The 19,353-nt window shown below is 33.4% G+C and overlaps 1 protein-coding gene across 1 annotated transcript in view; it reads left to right on the top strand.

Annotated features, from left to right (window-relative positions):
• The window catches only part of Oamb (Octopamine receptor in mushroom bodies), a 151,163-nt gene that overhangs the window by 13,037 nt on the left and 118,773 nt on the right, over positions 1 to 19,353 (top strand). The window contains exon 2 of the mRNA XM_076384723.1: positions 9,564 to 9,695. The gene's annotated coding sequence lies outside the window, so the exon portion shown is untranslated. The remainder of the gene's footprint in view (positions 1 to 9,563; positions 9,696 to 19,353) is intronic.

Below are 19,353 nucleotides of genomic sequence, written 5' to 3'. Positions count from 1 at the left end.
TTGGATTAGACGCCGCGCCGACTGCCTTCAAGGGTATACAACGCTTTCTTCTCATTGCGTCTTTGAAATCGTGGCCAAAGGGACTTGTGGGAGGAACTACGTTAAATGACTTCCTCTTGAGAGGCTGCGCTGAGATTCTATGTACCCTTATTGCAGCAGAATTCTAGCAAATATTCTTGATTCTTGAAAGAATATTCACGTATTATGTGTGTCATACAATTTTCTGCTTGAGAGGCTATTCAAACTTTTCAGTTTTCTTTCAATTGCACGAAATATTTTCTAATATGTAGAGTTACCATCTTTTATACTGTTAAATAATAGATTTTTTAGCAAATTTGATCTAACACATGTTTCATAATGCAATAATTGAGTAATTATGCAATGAGAAATTTTCGTTTCACGTTAAACATTTCATATTTTTTATGATACGTTTGATTTTAATGAAGAATCATAAAATCATCATGACACTTTGAAATGAATTATGAAATTCAATAAAATTAATTTTATTCATAATTGAAAATAGTATTAGTAGATTTTCTTTCAATAAAATTTATATATTATAAGTAATCAGATTATGGAGACAAGTTCATTTTGAGTCTTAATATATGGTATCGATTATGTTAACAGTATTCAACTAATAGACAAATACATAGGTATACTAGATTACTTCAGATATAATAACAATGATATATCAAGGATTATTGATTTATTATCCAAAAATTTTCTTATTGAAATACTTTTGTCTCCCTATCAATTCAAATCCAGAAATCTCTATTACAATTTTAAGTATTTAAACACCTTACAGTTTCTCTACTCAAATGCTTCGAATATAAATTGCACGGAAAGCGTGACTTGTCGAAAGGTAAAAGGTTAAAATAAAACGAGCAGCTGGTGCCAGTGAAACTGTTTCCTTGACAAGGAAGATTGCCCAGTTTGAGAAGCAGAAGGCAGAAGAAAGAGAAAATTGTCGAGGAAATCGATGATAGCTGCCATAATTCGGGACATCTCAATGGCACGTTAGCCACCCTCGCAACACATAGGTATACACACACGTAACGAGTACGAATCAGTGAAGCAGAAGGCTCAGATACAGTGAGCCGCATGGAGTTTCTCTTTTTTTTCCTTTTTGAAGCTCCACCGAGTGGTATTGATTTACCTGACCAGTCGTGTTAAAAGATAAGCTTGCACGCGCGTTCCCGTGCTCGACGATTCGTTTACGAGCCATCTACGGTGGGTGGGGAATTCGTAGGTCGTAAATTGGGTCGCCGAAAATATTTTCAGATTAAACGGGGGACTTTGAACACAGGGAAACAAAGTCTGGTGTCTCCCTTAACAATGTATTACGTATATTTCGGAAGGATTTATTCAGAACAGAAGGCATTGTGGTCTGTCGTGTTGTATCATGGAGCTGAATTTTCTTAATCTTTTCTGTGAAGTTGGTCGCGTGTTTTAATTTAAAACGCAACGTGCAATTAATTAATTAAACGAAATTGCGGTTTCCGTACGCGGAGGAGTAAGACCTTAAAGTCAAGTACTGTTCTTTTCCTAAAAACAGATTCGAGAAAATTTGATTGTCAGTTATCCACAACTTTTTAGTGAAGTAAAATTTCCTTTAAATTTGGTACTTAATTTTGGAAAATTGGGTCTTTTTAATATTGGGAACATAGTGGGGATTAATTTACTTATAAGAGGCTTTTTTATTTTCTGCAGGCTTTTATTAAACCCCAACTTGAGTTTCAATTGAGATTCTGCTATACGCCGTTTATTAATACATAACCATTCAGTTAATCGAAATCCTACTCTACTAAATGTTAATACTAAATGAGCTAGTGTTCTCAATTCTGTATAATTTTGTCTTCATTATATTAGTTCTTGCTTTGAATACATTTTGTCAAAGCATTTTAAGTTTCGTCTATTCTACTATAAAATAGATAAAATATTCTAAACTATTCTTATTAATATAATATATCTGATACCTTGCGTAGTACTTTGAAGTGGTTAGATATGATCGAACTATTTTTCAGAATTCAGTGAGTATTTATGTATACCTGAGAAATTTTTTCATATAAATTTACATGTTGCGCATCCTTCATGAAGTCAATTTTCTTTATTATTACATTTTGGATTTCATACATGTACTATGACATTTTGAGTTTTATCTATGTTTGCAGCATTAAGTTGAAATAGACACCTACGAGTTCTAGAATCACAATTAGATCGTAGAGTAGGTAGAACTCGAAATATATATTTTAGTATTTTAGTACGGTGTAGGAGTACGAGAAGTACGTAGGAGTGTGCTCTGACTCACAATTAGAATAGACAGAAGCGAGCAATAAAATGTTCTACATTCTATTTACCCCTAATATCTTGCTCCAATAATCTGTATTCTACTAATCGGTTTAACTTTATGATACACTTCAAGTCTTAGCTATTCTCATATTTTAATATTTTGATATATTAGATTCTAATAATTGTAATACCTCGCTAAAACACTCGAAAAGTATTTTAACATAATATTGAAACGTACGGAGAATTCTCAAAAATTTTCTAAGTCTGGTTCAATATTTTACTGAAATATTTCAAGTACCATCTACCCGTATGTCTTACTGATATGTCCCACATTTTACGTGGTCTGTACATTCGACTGAACTGTAAAGGTCCATATATTACTCTTCTAATGATAGTTCGAGTAACATTTGTAATGTTTCGGTATTAGAATATTCAACCTGTAAGAACCTGTATTAAAATATTTCAGTAAAAAGAGAAGGTGCGTTGTAATTAACAAACAAATGCTCAAGTGCATTTCCGTTTGATTAAATATAAACCATTTTATTGAAATACAGTTTGCTTTACATAAATATAAATAAATAAATACGAATATTAATATATTACTGAACTGTGAAACATTTATGATATTAAATTCTTGTTCTCTCTTTGAAGGGAAAAGCTGTCTCTTTTTTAATGCTCTGTGAGTATATTGTTTAATTAATTTAATGTACGTTACTTAAATAATTTATAATAATCGTTATATTAAATTCTTATTCTACTCATCCTTATAAATTCTTATCGTTTCCTAATTTTGCTTAAACCTTTCTTAAAGTATTTAATCTTAAGACTAACTTTCTTAAATCTTTAGAAAAAGAATAGTAGCAGTTAAGGTTGCTACAAGCAATAAATACCACAATTATAAATACGAATGTAACAGTTACAGAATAACTTGTTAATTGTTAATTAACAAAGCACAGAAAAATGTAGAGTATTCTGACTTTATCGTTACACAACTGATTACTTTTTCGTAAATTATAATGCAACCTTTATATTGTTTTTTTCTTTTTTTTTTTTTACAGAAATATGTATGATCTGATTACTTTTTCGTAAATTATAATGCAACCTTTATATTGTTTTTTTCTTTTTTTTTTTTTTACAGAAATATGTATGATCTGATTACTTTTTCGTAAATTATAATGCAACCTTTATATTGTTTTTTTCTTTTTTTTTTTTACAGAAATATGTATGATCTGACTTATAATCGACAAATTAAGTTTATCTTACTATCTTAAAATCGTAATTTTTATTTAAAAGGATTACGATCAACAGAAGGAAGTTTATTTTTTCGTTCATTTCTGTCATAAAACTAAGATACTTTTCCTGAGCTTTTAATTTCGCAATAACAGAGACACGCTTTTTTCTCTTTATTTTCTCTCAAGTTTCTCGGAATTCGCGAACACTGGTCTCCGCCAAGATCATCGCGTTGCTTTCTTCGCCGACATTGCAGTTATTTTTGACGACCTAAAAAAGAACGACAAAAGAAAGAAAAAGCAAGTGAAGTTACTAATACATAGCATCATATATATCATAACAAACAGTAAAACGTAAACGATACAATACCTATTTTCTTATTTTAAAATCCTGATAAGACAAAATACAGTTATTGACGCATACACTAAATTTGTTTGTAAAAATTCTTTACAAACTTTTGTAAGTTTTTACAAAAGTTTTTAATTCTCGATGCTCGATACGATTGCTTGCATTGAAACATTAGGTAAATACTGCAAATGAAATATCACATAAATAATAAATTTGCAGACATAAATATCATAGTGCAATTTTTAATATCCTATATTTTCGAGGCAACGCTTCAGAAGAAATATTTAAATTCAGAAAGAAATAAGCTCATAAGGCACGATGAAAAATTGACTTGTATGATAGTCGCAAGTGTTTCTCCATCTCTGTTTGCATTCCCACAATGCGTTCCAGACGACAGTTATGTAGTTTTGCTTTTATGAAAACGTTAAGTTCGCAGTTTCACAGCGAACTCGATGAAATTCCCAGAGAAAGTTCGAAACGCTTTCCCAACGCGAAAAATATTCGTGGTTAGACCTTTCTGCCGACGTAAATCACCACGGAACAAAGTTCCACGGTATCCACAGGGGAAAATGATCGATCTAATGAAATTCTCAAAAGTCTACCTACCGTCGAACTGCACCTAGGGATTCCTATGAATAATTCTATCGTAATTTGTCACGCGATTCAATCTAGCTTGAACCAAGATTCTGATTTCAGCGTAACTGTAGTCACTCGACTTTATTAAAATTTTGTCAACTTTCTACCCCTTTGGGAGGCGAAAAATTCTTTCACGCTGTTTAAGGGTAAGATTCGAAACTGCTTAACCCAGGAGTTTGAAATTTTTATTAGATCCTGTATATTTATATGTTAGAGTTCATGTAGAAGTCTCTTCTCCAAGGATCAGAGTGCTAGCTTTTCGAATATTTTATTCTCTTTGCGTCCCTTTAGATCTTCGCTACTACCTCGAATCGTATTTACTGTTCTTTGTACGATTCTTGTATTGTTCAAGACCTTCATCCGTGATTTGAATCAGCTTAGCCAGAGTCTGATACGAAGTGGACACTTGAAGGACTGATACGAGGAACAGGACAAATGCTTGAACTTAGAATCCGAGAAAATTCAGTAGAAAAAGTGCAAGGAGGGCATTTATTTTTTGTATTAGTAATCTTTCAGTTTTAAAAATGTTAGTGTTTGAAGTTCGTAGTTATAGGCCAAGAGGATGAAATTTTTACGAAATAATACTTATCTACAATATAGATTTTACATACAATAAAAATTACAAATATTTCAAAATGAAAATGAAAATTAGAAAAAAATATTTCTTTATTTGTCTACAGATAGTGAATGTAATATTATTTTTCATTTCTCAACGTTTCGCTTTTTCGTAAACATACTGTGATTTGTTTTATTTGTGAAAGGCTATTCAATTCGCATTTTCCAATTTTAAAGATATGTTATCCTTCATATTAAAATGAATGTAAAAACTAGAATTGAAAAAAGTGAAAACAAACATATCTATGTCAAACTAGTTTTCATAGTTTTCATGCATACATAATCAAAATAAGTTCTGCACGATTCTATGCATTTTTTCCTATAACTAACTAAAATAATAAATTTATACCCGAATTTATAAAAAAAATAAATTTTAGAATTCAAGAAATTTATAAATGTAGCTTTAATAGTTGTTTCGAATCCATATACATTCATTAAAAAATTGTTGAGGTACGTATTTCAAAAAATAATGTTCAAAAAGTACAAGATTTATTCCAAGTTTAAAGTTATAAAAGAATTGCTTGAATATCTCGACTATTTTCTACCTAATAACCTTATTACAAATTTTGTTAATCATCAGTACACAGTTCACAGCTGTGTGCATTAGCAAGCAATTCAAGTGCTTCCTCCTTTAAAATAATTTATAAAAATTGACGAGTATTTCAAACTTTGAAAAAAAAATGTCATTTCATATGCAACAACATTAATATGAATGAATATTAATATGAATACTTATTTTTTACAACGTCATAAGTACCTGCTTACAATACTTACACCGATTACAAATCTTAAAGTAACAATTGAATTAGTTCTAATTTCAATTTTCAAATTGAAATTGAATTTTCAAAAATACGAATTCCCCGCGTTTCTCTTGTTCCTTCCATTCAATTTCAACCTGTTAAAACGCAACACGCGAAAAACCGCACGTCGCGTCGCCTCGCGAAGAGTTAAATCCAGAACAGAAGGGTGCCTGAATTCAGCGATCGCGTGACTGCACCCGTGACAAGCTTGATTAGAGACAAAAGGTTTCCCAGATAAATCTAAGATCGTGACTGTCGAGCAACATTGCCTAGGAAAAAAATTAAGTGTTTCCGAATCGCACTATCTCGCGATAGATAAGCGTATTCAAGCTGTCCCATTTAGTCGGCCGCTGGCTCCGTCGAGCCCTCAGCTCGGTCGATTCCTCGCACGGAGCCCTTTGGCTGCTCCAGTTCGGAAGCTCCTTTGTCGCGAACAGGAAAATTATTTTCCTCTCGAATCCTGGGGAAGCAAAGTGTTTCGTGCCTTTGGGGAATATTCCTCAACGAAGTCCTCGTTTTCGGGACGTTATCCTTGCCTCTCGTGATAGAAAACGATACAAATCTTTAAGGATCGTTGAAAAAACTTTCCCTGAAGTCATTGTTGGAGTTCAATCGGTATTGCGACAATCCCTCGGGCTGGAATTCTTGTGAAAAGGTTCGCTGGGACGCGATCATGGCAAAACACGGCTCTAACAATGCATAATCAGCGAGAAACGTAGTATAATTTGTAACTGTGTCGCGAGCTGCAGCGTTAATCACGCGACAGTTGGCGGTCATTAAAACAGCGGTTAATAGAGTGTGATCATTTCGACCGAACCCATGGCGGGATTCCAAAGCGATAAGAAAACAATCGACACGTCGAAATTCATGAGCCGCGAACCGTCGAAACCGACGAAGATCGATTAATTACTTGGTCTAATTACGTTTGAATCGTTGGCAGGATTGTAGTTTAATTTGGATGTTCGCTTGCGTTTAATTAGCCCGAAATTTTGAACGCACTTCATCACGACCCAGGGGCACAGTAATTAAGTAATAATACGGTGAAATAGAGATTGAAAATGAGGCAGTAAACACTGATAGATTATTTTGTGTGTATGCTAATTTTTAAACTTGTTTCATTTAATTTTGTTGTCTCTGCGTCTGTGATTGTGAAATATTCAGCAGGATTGAGTAAAACTACTTAGAATTCAATTGGAATTAAATTAACAAGGATTTATAACGATGTCCAGTAGATCAAAGTATTTATCTTCTGTTATAAAAATGAAACAGTTGATTAAAAATATTAAAATCCTCTATTTTTTTGTTACAACCTCGAATTTATTTGAAATTGGAATCATTGTTCAGAGTTTGATAGAAATATTTCGTGGAAACATGTCCTACGATTCAAACTATAATATACAATTATTTTTTATTTGTGTCATTATTTTATTTTATGTTATCACTCCCTAGTAATTCATACTGGAAACATTTGTCAATATCTAGTTGTTCAAAGTTAAAGATTAAGCAAACTAGAGATTTTTTGTTAACTGTACTACTTTTAATTAATGATTTACAGAATCATTCAAATCTGTCATTAAATTTACGAAGCGGGGGCGTAGAATTTTCTCGGCCGTCAATCAGGATAGCTTCTCCTACCCAATTCGAGTCAATTTGTTCGCGTCACTGTTCTGTCAGTACATACAGTGATCGATGAGAAATAAAATTGTCTGTTATTTAATCTCTTCTCCACTCTGGTACTTTTCATTTATATCGTTTTGTCGAACAGGAAGATAAGTACGTATAAGAGTACAAATTAACACTTAATCAATTCTCAAACGTTCACATATTTTCAAATATGTTGAATATACTCTTTTAATATCGTACTGCGTCGATTGAAGAGATATTGAATTGCTAACATAAACGACTCGAACTGAACGGTCATTAACGATACTTTGTTTTTATTTTGTCGTTAGGGTTTTATGATAAAGTGATATAACAGTGACAAAGAGTATAATAACATTCTGAATTTAAGAAGTAGTTAAGTATTGTGCTCTTTAGAAGTAATCGATCACTAGCTTTTACCTCAGGCTACTTTCCGTCTTAAATGTTTTATTTTAGGTAATTTTAAGAGTCAATTTAAGAAGCAATTTTTCCTTTCTGTTTTAAGTTGAACAGTTTGATGAGGACGGCAAGAACCGATTAATCGCACGAGAAACACTTAGTTCCATTAGAAAGAGCACGACCGCATTTTACACTGGCATCGTCGCACTTTGGAAGAAAGCATATTGCAGGAAAAGTGTCTTTATTGAAACGTTCAAGTTTTTTCTTGCCAATTTTCCTTAATTTCGCTTCGAACTTAATCTATTCTACTATCTGAAATATATATTCCTTAGGCTTTCCTTACTGCAGAAAGTTTCATTAAGGATTTTTCAAAAGAATTAATAAATAGCTATTGACTGCTATTAACAATAATATCTGTATCTGAAAACCATAGTGACCCAAGTTGTTTCTTGTTATTTCTTAGGAGAGTCGAAAAACAAATACGATTGCCCATTTTAGAAAACAGTATTTGAAGTAATTTATATTATTAAATTTCCTTCATCTAATGTAACTTAATTAAATTCCTATTATTCTAATAAAATGCAGAGGAAGCAATAAGAACCTGTAAAATATTTAATGTTTAGAAAAATGGACTTGGGTTAGTCTAACTTTGAGGTACAGATGTTAAAACTATATAGTGTGAAAATATTGACAGTATAAAGTATTAGAGAAAATCAACTTTATACTTACATAACTACTTTCATATTTTCAGTGGTAGTAATAACTAAATATATCTTTTTTAAAAAATTATATCTATTACAAGAATCTACAGATATTTAAATTGTAATCACGTGATAGCTACTGCGTATGCGCAGAGTTACGTAATGTTACTGCGCATGCACGTAGTCACGTGAATTTACTGCGCATGCGTGTAGTTTTATGATGCTACCGCGCATGCACGAACGCACTTCTGACAGCTTCTTCGAGTCTCTTCAGACATTGTGACTGTATATCAGTTTCTTTTTATTTGTGTTTATAAAACAAATGTTTAGTTTTATATCGTTTAATTTAGTCTCGATTTTCATAATCTCAGTGTTTCGGTGTGCTGTATTTTGTTACAAAAGTTTTATTTATTGTGCGGTGGTGAAGACGCTGAAGGAATGAAATACAAGTACAAACTTTGTCGTATTAATCGTATGGTAAAGCTAACAACTTTTTTGCTCAATAGTTTTTAATATTAGCATATAAGTTAATAACTATGCATTTTCGTATGCAATAACACGACAAAGCGCAAATTAAGTAAATATCTAAATTTTCGTACAGTGCTTTGTACATTTGGCGTCACTAATGGGTGGGACAATATTCTGGCTTTTAGAATTTCTCGAATTCACTATGTTGTCACGTACCGTCTAAATGTATGGGTGAAATCGTAGAAGTTTCGCTTTGAAAATTCTTCGCGTTTACTCTATCATTCTGCCATTATTTCCTGATTCCGTGTTTCGTAACCTTTTTCTGTTATCAATTTCAATGAACTTTGTAAAATTGTTAATTGAAGGAGATAATATAGGTCTACGTTAAATAAAGGAAAATGTATTTAAAATGTAATGCGTAATATTTGTATTGCAGGTTCAAGAAGAGGATCAGAAAACAGAAGGTTCATCTGTTTCTACCACTTTGCGTTAAAAGGAATTATAAAGGGATTTTCATAAATGGATAGTACATATTTACTGTGGAACAGATTGAATCGCGGAAACTAATGTGAGTACAAATGTTATTATGGATTTTAACAAATATGTTTAGCTATTTATTTGTTTACCTATTTATATATGTTCATATTACTGCTGGTTATAATTTAGTACCCAAATATTATATAATAGTGTGTGGGGAATAATTGAGTTTAATTTATTGGTTTAATATATATTATTTATATAGCATTTAATTATTATTTATATGTAGATAACTAATTCAAAGACAAACTTAGAAATTAGAATTTTGAAGTTGAATATTCAGATTAAAACTGCATTACTCACTTATGATTTTATGAATATTATAATCATATATTCTTGTTATGATATATTATTTGATGATATAGCTGCAGTTAGTGTAAACATTAAATAGTAGTGTGAATTACTTGTTTAAATTTGTTTTATACTTATCTCCACTTGTGAAATCAATTTTAGTGTGGAATTTTATGCCAATTAAAATTTCTTTAAAAAAAGTCGAAATTTGAGAATTGGTCACAAAATTAAAAAAAATTATTTGGGTACTAATTGTATGTTCTGATGACTCACCTTATGTACAATATTTTCATTAGGTGATTGTCTGAAAATGTCGTTTACTCTAATAATAGTTGCTAATAATTTCTAACAAAATTTTTAATGAAAGTACTCATACTCATACATCATCATACTCATCATCATACAAGTAGAATGATCGTCATTTGTTTTAAACAAATGTCGTATAAAAGTCGTGCAATCTGTCGTATTTTCGGATCGTGGTTACAGCGGACACAACTTTGCATAAAATTTACACATACATATAAATTCATATGCATACATAATTTTAAACCTGCGAAGTCTCAGAAACTGCGCGAAATTGCATCCATAGTAACCACGGCTTTATTCGACATACAAATCAACACTGCTAACAAGCGGCGAGAAACACCGAAAGATCCATCATTCAGGGAAGATTCATCTTTGGTAGGATACAGGCGTGTGTAACGCGTGTTACATATCGCGTGATGTAACGCGATTCACGTGTATGAACATGACGCGTATAATACCCCGTACGTGTGAACTATGTCACATTACATATTGCACCATACGTTGCATTACACATGTACGTGTCTATACCTAAACTCATAGAAAAGACACATATTAACCCTCGAATGGCCAACTGCTTCATAACAACTCAGGTGGCTGACCCTGGTTCATTATAGACCCACATTAGGTGGTCCATCTAAATAAGACCACCTACGTATCTATTCCAAGTTTTATGATATAACAAAAAAATTTGATTTGAAACTCTTTTATTTGAGACTTCAAAAAAAGACCATTCCTTGCAGTAATTGATCCCTCCATATCATTCAAATTCTATGTAAAATATTTTGTGTGTCATCACAATTAGAAGAGATATTTAGGTGGCCTTACTTAAGTGGACCATCATGTATACACTTAAAAAATGTTTCTCTATCAAAATTGTATGTTTTTACACGTTTAAAGGATGGTTAGAAAATAACACTAAAGTAAAATATAGGAAAAATTATTCTTAGTTATCACTTGTACACTGTACACAGAATACTACGATCTGTTATAGAATGAATTTTATAGATATACAGGGTGTGTAAGCTGAAGCAGGCCACCTAAATATCTCCTCTGTTTTTAATGACACGAAAATTGTCCATTGTATAATTTGAATTGTTTCGAAGGAGGAATATTATGGAAAAACAATCTTTTGTGTAAGATCGTTTTGTTTAGTTTTTTAGATTTTCGTGTCATTAAAAACAGAGGAGATATTTAGGTGGCCTGGTTCAGTATCGACACCCTGTATTTCACATTTGGTTGCTAACTCACAGTTATACTGAATACTAATAGAAACTACGAGAAGTATATATCTCGGAGAGTGTAACACTATTTACATACAGAACAGTACAGCAATCGATAAACATGATACTACTACTTCTGGTAAAAGGTTCTCAGTCAAACGCAATAATACGAAATTATCTAAAAATATAGCACTTTTTGAAAACCGTACCAAATCTATCTAATATTATCCATATGTTTTATATTCATACAATAGTATTTTACATTTCAAAAACTACAATATTTTTTAATAATTTCGTATTGCAGCGTTTCATCTAAAACCTTTTCCCAGAGGTAGTATGCTATAGGAGATGGGTCAGAACTGACCCAGGATCGGCTGCCTGAGAGTTAACGACGAATCCAGTAGTATTGAGTGCATATTGACCGATGCAAAAGTTCGGCGGGGTATATAGTCGAAGTGGAAGTAGAAGAAGTCAGCGTTTCGGCATAAAGGTCGAAGGTCCAATCGCGAAAGGTCGTTAGTGCAGTTGAATCGACATTACGAAAGCTCCCGAGGCAACTGCATTCTCCTTTCGCATCGCGTATCCAACTTGGTCACGGTGGCTTGCGTATACACACACACTCCCGCACACACTCCCCCACACACACAAACGCACGTAGATCTCTTTCTGTTTTCGTCGACAGGGTTGATCCAAGGTTCGTTTCATTCTCGGCACGACTGCGTCCCTTTCATCAGCTCCGATTTCGCTGCTCTCTTCATTCGCTTGTTTCATTCTGCCAGTTCCTCCGTTTCTTTGCGTCCCTCCTTCTCCCTCGTTCTTCTTCTCCGCCTGTGCTTTCGCCTTTCCGTCGCTCAAAATGTCACGCGTAGGTAGCTAGCAATCCGGCGCGCCGCGGCGGCTTCCATTTGTATTCTCCGAGCTGAACGGAGAGCTTAAAAGCACGAAACGGAAGCGCACGTGTGCGTGGAGGGAACTGTCGCGTGGGTGGCTCCTTCGATTTGTCATTATACGCTCGGTGCCTGAGAAATCCTCCGGGAGCAGAGCTTCCTCGTGGCTCTTTGCATTCGTTTCGAATCTCCTTCGAATTGTTGATCCCTTCCATCGGCGCGGCCAATTTTGGAAGCTGTTTCGAGTTGATAACATAGTGTACGAGCGTTAGGGTGGGATTCCATGGCATGAACTCTGAATTGGTGAATGTTGTCTTCGGAGGGGATCGGTTAATCTTGAGTCTAACATTTATATTGCATTTCCTGTGTGAGATGTCAGATAACTAGCTTATAGAAGTATAAGCTGATTTATTTTTAACGCTTGTAGTAGTGTAAAATGTATCTTCTTGTGAACTTTAATATTTTGAATACTGTTACTAAAAGTGAGTGAATTTTATGTGAAGAATTTTTCTTGAAATTATGTTGAAAATTAAAATTGTAATTTAGATCAAAATTGAAGAGTGCTCAGGGATTAACGATATATAAAATGAACATTTACAATTGATACCTTGAGCATAAGCTAGTAAACTATTTATTCACCCTTACAAAAATTCATAGTATAGTATATATATAGTGCTCAGGGATTAACGATATATAGAATGAACATTTACAATTGATACCTCGAGCATAAGCTAGTAAACTATTTATTCACCCTTACAAATTCATAGTATAGTATATATTTATTGGTATACACAACATACATAATACAGTAGAATAGTGGATTGTTAAAAATTTCCAATTAAAACTTCGAGTTTTAGTTAAATTCATGGAAATTATCGATTGCGTGGCGAATGTACATTACTAGCTACTTTATCCTATTATTATCATTATTGTTATCTCGTTCATTATGAGGAACAAGGATATTTTGAGAGAGTGAATGCCAAGTGCACTGTTTAAGTGATAGGGTTTAGGTGACGTCAGTGGATATGCAGCATTTAATATTGACTCCAATTATATACGTAACATAAGAATTGAAGAAAATTTCATCAACATAAAACATACTTTTTTCGGTAAATATAATTGAAATAAATGATGAACTTTAAGTAAATTTTCAAAGTATGACAGTAAAAAGACTAAGCTATACCTAAATTAAAATTAGTAACTAAAATGTTTTGGTTAAAATAAAATAACAGACAAAATTTCTGAATTGAGAAAAAGAATAAAAATGCTTTTAAGATTTATTCTATCGTATTCATATGAATATTGGTTCTGTTATTTGCACAATTTTTATAGATAACTTAATTAGTCTATATATTTCATATTAGGACCATTATATGTTGTACAATTTTTATAGATAATTTAATTAGTCTCTATGTTTCATATTAGGACCATTATATTTATTTATCACTTTAATCGGCTAAGTTAATCAACAAATACCGTCAAAGTTTTCTATTGAAAACCATTACTTATCGTGTGTTATACAAATAGAAACAATAAACTTGTCATACTGTACGGTTGGTGTGTCTGAACGCGTATTATATTCTACTGACGCTATCTAGCCAAGTGTTATCATGTACTACTGCTCCTTGTCAGACAAAGTGCTGTCATATTTTGCTATTCATGTTTACTGATGCGTTATCGTGTCATACTGCCTTCCTGTCTGAGCAATTATTGCCATATTTCAGTGATTCTGCCTAATCGAGTATTATCATATTCTACTGAACACTGTCACATCCTATTAGATCGATAGGAGAATATTGTCGAGCGTATCTTACATAACCATCTTGATTTACGTAAAAAATTAAGAACTAAGATAACTTCATTATTCATTTTTAATTCACTCATATATAGGATTGTCTGATAGCCATGTGAGAATAATGAAAATCATAACTTTGACTTCAAATGAATTTAACAAAAAATATATTCCATTTAAATAAAATTGAGTCTCATCGAACTTTGTATGGAATGTATAACACTTACAATGAAATTTTTTAAATTATAAATAATGTTAGTGACTCTTTTGGGACCTGCATTAACTTGCATAAAACGAGACACAAAGCTGAACTGCTCCACTCAGGGCCAATTTTATTATTTTTTTTTTGGTAGATTGTTATTAAAACAAACTTCCAGTCAAAAATATTCTGTTGTACTCTTATAGTTAGATTACGGATGTTTATACATTTATAGGAAACTTAAATGCACGAAAAAGTACAGAATACATATAAGTTACAAATGTATACAACATATTCAAAGTATGTGTTTTAATATTATTTCTGGAAAACAAACAGAATCTCAATTTAGGTTCGATTTCCTTAGTCGTATTTGTAAAAACATGAATTTGCATAAATATTCAGTGCACCTACTGTCATTATACGAGGTACACGTAATTCTGAGAAAAAATTAACAATAGAAACAAGTGAGACCTGGTTAATCGAGGTTCTATTACAAATGCAAATTATTCTCACATATCTATAACATAACAATCCTATTTGTGTATAAGGTTTTCCTTCTGATTTCCAACTGCTGATCTATTTATATTTATTTTAAATGTAAAAGTAATTATTTTAGTTTGTGAATGGTACGTATACTTACATACTTATAAATAAATTTTATATTTATTTTAAATATAAAAAGCTAAGCATCAATCAAGTGCTTTCACAGTAAAATTTTACAAAATTAAAAAAGTGGAGTTAATCACTTTGGCCTGTGAATGGTTCACGTACTAGGTGAGTCACGTAACTGTATCAGAATTTCCTTTTAAATTATTTATTGCGCGAAAAAGTGTTTCAAACGGAAGTTGTTTGATATCGAGAGAAGCATATCAAAGAAGAGCATGCTCTCGATACTCATCAACTCTCGTTTGAAACATTTATTAATGCAATAAACAGTGTACAAAAAAATTCAGGTGATACAGTTACGCAACTCACTCTGTATACACATACTTACGTATAGTGTGCAGCCAGTAATTACAATAAAAAGAGTATGCAAGTACATCAAAGAATCGAAGAAAATTCTTCGATCAACTCAGTAGAAACCCTTCTCAAAGAAATCCTCAGAGAGGCTAAATCTGTAGATTTTTACAGTTTCAACTATTGATTCCTGAGCACCCATCAAGGGAACATGTTCTGCTCCTGCTCTAAGGTAGAATTTCATAATGAAGCTTATCGGCAATTAACTTCTTCCCGTAAACCCACTGGCAGCGAGCTCAGTAATTTGAGTCGAGGCCATTTCTAGGAGTGTTCGACGTGTTCCCTGGTTGAGAAGTACCGAGCCGCTGTACGAACATCAGGGCGTAGTAAAACGACGAGAATTTACGTGAAAGCTTCGAGTGAAGGCCCGGGGCAAAGAAAGAAAGCGGGGTGAGGTAAAAGGGAAGACGCGGCGCGATAGGAAAAGCACGACGCGTTTCGAATTCGTTGAACAGCCCCTGGAACATCCCATTCTCTCCTCGAATTCAGCGGATCGTTATAACGTAGCGGTCTTCTAAGCTTTTACTTACTCTCGTTTTTATCTCCCCTTGCCCCCCTCCCTCGCGTAAGCATCTTCCTTTTCGTCGAGCATCGTTTCGGGGGAGAAATTCGTTTACGGTTGAAAAGGAAGCGCGGGGGTTCCGCCCAGAATTGACGTAACGAGGAGGAAATTTCCTCGAAATTAGAAATACGCGACGAAAGTGGTTATGAAAAATTCAGGAATTCGAGCGGCGGGCTTATTCAAAACAGTTCTCGGGCTTCCTAATTCGGTGAACTTCGTATTCCTTTTCGCTCCTCGTCTCTTCGTCCATCCTTTAAATCTTCTGCCGTTCCTTGGTTTCTTTGCCAACGCTTCGTCTTCTTGCGTCACTACAAGCGTTTCCATTCCATTTATAATACAGCGCAAAATATCCTCGGAACGATTCTTCATTTTGGTATCGTCTCTCAAAACATCATTCATCATCCGCGAAGCAGATAAACGAAGAAATCCACTTGAACGAACCGCGGAACGGTAAATCTCAAGGAGGTTGGAATTAATCTCCGACTTTAATTTTCATTTTTCCTCTACGCCTTCCGTTTCTGCGCAATCGTTCTGGGGAAAATGGTTATGGGTTAAGGGCGATGGCAGGCAGGTGCTGGAAACTTGAATAAAAGATACAGTATTTGATTGCCGAAGGGGATTTTAATTTAGATATTCTGTACTCAATGTATAATTGTGGGGAATACTTAGAAATATCTAATTACATTAATGTCTGGTGTCGGTAAAATTTAATTATGATTTATTTGGTTATATCCTATATATAGTATCCTATGTATATAATTATGATTTATTTAGTTATATTCGACAATTTTAATATTTTAAACAATTGATGATAGAAGGACGAAATTATTTAGAATGTAGACTCTTGGGAAAGTCTTAATATTTTGTTAAGATTGTTTAGGACAAAGTATAAATTAAAATAAGATTTAATATTTCAGAAAAATTTTGAGGTACAGTAAAACTTCGATTAACCGAGCTTCGAGTATTCAAAGTTTTTGAAATTTTTTAGGAGTGCAAATGTTTACTGTAATAATAATAAAAGTACAGTAGGATTTTGATTAAGATTTATATAGTGAAGTGACAGCAGTTTGTTGAAGAAAATAAAGTTAGCTATCAAAAGAATGCTTCAGGTTTGAATCTCTTGGCATTTTGGATAATTGAAGTTCTATTGTATCTGTTTCTATAAATATAAAGTCAGTTATAGACCTTTATTCTGCACTCTGCAAATTTATAGTCTATTAGGAACTATAAAAGTTTGGAGTAGGGAGCCATTAAATTATTTGAAATTTAAAATTTTATAGTGATTAGTAATATTGTATCCAATTCATTTACAGAGAAATATCACAAACGAAAGTATATACAGTATCGTAAGAAATGCTTTTATAAATTTTTCGATATTGGATAATTGAAAAATAATACAGTTAGTTATGCAATCAAAGATTAAAAATATAGTGGAACGTTTTTGAAGGATATTCTTCAAAATTACTTCGTAAATTAACGAAATTAGATGAACTTTAAAAATTGGAACAACAATAAAATATAAACTCGCAAAATGATTAATCAAATTAAAGGTACCAATTTCTTCAATTGTGAAGCAATTTCTAACATCTACATTTGGTTATACGAAATGAATTAATAGTCATATTTTGGTTAGGTACTAGAAAACGATTTAAAGTTACTTAATTTTTAATTAAAAAGGGGAACCAGTCCTTTAGACAGTATTAATTCTCACTGTTGTATCCACACTGGATCAATCGATATATTTAAAAAATTCATTCATTCATAAGCAATCCATAATTAAATAAATTGGATCATGAAATTTGTATCTTTTTCGTCTCCTTCTTTAAATGTATAGACTGGATGCAAATTAGTTCATACATTTAACATTTCTCGAAGAAAGAAAAAACGAGATCTAAGAGGGATTGTTAGCGGTCCGACTCGGGAAATCGAGACCCGATTGTCTATCGAGAAATTTAATCGCGTTAATCGATTCGCTTTGACCACTTAAGCTCTTTCCCTCGAAATTGCCGTTTATAGACGGTCAGACCAATCTTTTCATCCGGGAAACCTTGCTTGGCGAAACGATCGATTCTAAATTGCACGATAATGAGGTAATCTCGACGCTGGCAGTTGTTAATAGGAAAAGAAAACTCAGGTTCTTTAAAGTCAAAATTAACCCTTTCTTGTCTATTTTATCTTGCTATGCAGGCAGTAGTTAACGCAAATAAAAAGAACAAAATATAGATTAGAGGGTTGCCGATTAAATAATTTTACAATGAAGCGATAGACTAATGCGCTAACAACTGTACAAGTGCGTTTTGACTCTCTTCACTTCTTTAATCCTTGTGCACCGTTCAGATCAATTTGAAGAATTTTCAATTCTTTTTCACTAACAAGTGAATGTACGTAAATTTGTTGATTTTTAATTATAGTATTTAAGGCATAAATTCTTACATGAAGATTTAATTTACACTATTTTATATGATAGAAATTAATTCGATACTTATATATACGTAATAGTCGTCTGAACAGTGTACAAAAATTAAATAACCACGACAATTCGTCTCTATTACCTAAAATAAGGTAAAATGCATTTTCATATGAGGATGTTCAATATTTCAAATTATAGGTGGACATTAAATTTCTATCAAAAAGGATTGAGGAGTAAAATTGAACTCCACATAAAATTAATCCGAACAGTGCTCAAAGCTGAATTGCAAGTGCATAAATGAGGTTCGTTGATCATAATATTATCTTCCTCCATAAAATGCTGGCTTCGGTTTCGATAAATATCGCAGAACGAAATCACTAGACGGGAAATCATATTTTGGGACGCAACAGAAGTAGGTACTAGAAGCATTCATCCGAAACTACCGTCAAGCAGGGCGAGCAGAAACGGCGGATTAAAACGCGCCCCAGAGCGGAGTTTTGAGGCTCATCCGAGTGAAGTCAGAGTATGTGGAACGCAGGACAAATTAGCTGTTTAACTCGAGTTCGCTAATTTCCATGCGGTCCCAACGCAGCCGTCCATTAATTAATCCGACGACGGCTTTAAATAGTTTAAATACCACGATGGACTCGTTGCAAGAAGGCGGGGAGGAAAGGGGCTCGGAGGTGCAGCGTGTTCTTTGGGAAAGGTCGTAAGTGGGATTGGGGAAGCTCTGCAACCCTTTCACGGGCGTGGATGCTGACGGTTGCTCGTCGAAATTCGGGCGACAAGGGTGGCTCGGCGGAAAATCCTTGGTATGCCATAGGGAACACCCCGAATATGGGTCGGGTACGTGCCTGACCCACCACAACCAACCGGATACGTCACTTTCGGTTGCCCGCCGATTTTCCTCTATCCCTGAAATCCGAGAAGCTTTCCCTTCGCTCGCGTTGACTTCATTCTGCCTCGGGCCGGGCATTCATGGTCGTCAATTAATTGGAAGAATCG

The sequence above is a fragment of the Calliopsis andreniformis genome, chromosome 9, assembly GCF_051401765.1.
Source record: "Calliopsis andreniformis isolate RMS-2024a chromosome 9, iyCalAndr_principal, whole genome shotgun sequence".
Taxonomy (NCBI): Eukaryota; Metazoa; Arthropoda; class Insecta; order Hymenoptera; family Andrenidae; genus Calliopsis; species Calliopsis andreniformis.
The sequence above is the reverse complement of the archived record's forward strand: the minus strand, read 5'-3'. Positions and strand labels throughout refer to the sequence as shown.